Raw genomic sequence first — 2,033 nt, forward strand, 5'->3', positions numbered from 1 at the left:
TTTTAGTTGTCTATAGTCATTTCGTTTAACATAACCACTATTGGGCTCTATGAACTCAGAGGGGAAAAAAATGTTCCAAAGTCTAGAATCATATTTTTATGCTTTGAAAATATTTAATTGAATTTAATCTCAATTATACTACTTTATTTCCTTCTGAGATCATTTCATGGAGATGTTGGAGGAAAGAATTTGATGTGAGGGGCAGACACGAAACATTCTTTCTCTGAAGAAAACCACAGCGTTGATTCCAAACTAATGGATTGGGGGAGGCATATAGAATCTGCCACGTTTACTCACCACGTTATTTATTATTATTCTTATTGAGATTCAAGCCAGGTTCACGCCAGGCCCGGACCAACTGCTGGGCTCCAGCTCCGACACTACCAGTTATCAAACACCAACCACGGTGCCAGGATTCATGCCTGATACTTTGTATGTATGTTCTGTAGCTCTCACATCAACCCTGCAGGGACACGTCCTTTTTGACAATTTATACGTTAAGAACACTGCAATTCAAGAACATTAATGTTCTAAGATTACACAGCTAGGGAACAGAACTGCCAGAATTTAAACTGAAGACTGCCCAACTCCAAAACCTAGTTGCTTTCCATACTATGCCGTCAAGTTATTTTGGAAAAACCTTAATTCACCCCTGCAGAACGTTTTCTGTAAAGCTACTCACATCCTATTAGTATATCTTATACTGCCTCTTATGTTTCTGCTATCAGCACCCCCCCAACTCTCAGTCCAGGAGAGATGGGGGGCAGGGAGGTTGGCAGTTGACACAGGATCCGGGTCTGGCCGGTTAGCATATTCCCGTCCCCGTGTTCAGAGTGATTTGTCCAGGTCTGGTGCAACGAGAGTCAGCCCCAGGCCTTTAGTTTGAACGGTTGTAGAACGCAAACCTGGAGTGCCTGAGGATGGAGCCAGCACAGGAAGCCCGAGACACAAGAGAACAATCCTGATGGGCTGTCCGCACTCGGGTCCCACTGCCCTGCAGCTAGTGTCTGTCCCGCCTCAGTTGCAGGAACTATATAAAAACTCTTCTGTTTTCCTGTGGCATAAGCAAGTGTGAGGTGGCCTTTGCATCCCAAAATAATATACTGCTCTACTTACGTAAAACTGTATAGTTCGACATTGCTGGCAGGATTGTAAAATGGCGCAGCCACTTCGGAAAATCGTTTGGTAGAATTGAAAGATATGTTCACATAAAATCTTGTACACAGATGTTCACTGCAGCATTAGCCACGAAAGCCAAAAAGTAGAAACAACCAAAATGTTCATCAACTGATGAACAGAAAAACAAAATATAGTCCCTCCATACAATGGAAAATTATTTAGTAGTAAAGACAAATGAAGTACTCCTACAGGCCACAACATGGATAAACCCTGAAAACATGATGCTAAGGGTGCGGAGCCAGTCAGAAAAGATCACACATGATATGATTTCATTTACACAGAATGTCTAGAAAAGGCAAATCCATAGGGACAGAAAGTAGATTAGTGGCTGCCCACAGCTGGGGCAGAGAGGGCACGATAGGGACTATTCGTACAGGGCTTCATTTTGGGGTGATGAAAACCTTCGAAAATCAGATAGTGGTGATGGTTACACAACCCTGCAAATATACTAAAAACCACTGAATTGTACACTTTAAATGAGTGACCTGTATGGTGTATGAATTATATCACCATAAAGCTGCTATTACATTTACCGTTTGACGTTTTAAAATTTAATTACATTTATAGTTCAACTTTACCACTCTACTACTGAAAAATATAAATTTAGAGTGTATGTGAAGGACATCTCCAATTATGATTCTAAATTGTCTTATATAAAACACTTTACAATAACATTCTTTAATGAAGATAAAAAATCATTTAAGTAAATATTACAAAGGAAACAAAAATAACATGGGCAAAGTTACATAGTTTTGATACTTCATGAGACATAATTATATTTTCTTCTATAAGTTTAGCTAAACAACTATACAGTAATATTTTCAAAAATCCATTTCTTTTATACAAAAGGAATA

This window comes from Eulemur rufifrons, chromosome 25 (genome assembly GCF_041146395.1).
Source record: "Eulemur rufifrons isolate Redbay chromosome 25, OSU_ERuf_1, whole genome shotgun sequence".
NCBI classification, from domain to species: Eukaryota; Metazoa; Chordata; class Mammalia; order Primates; family Lemuridae; genus Eulemur; species Eulemur rufifrons.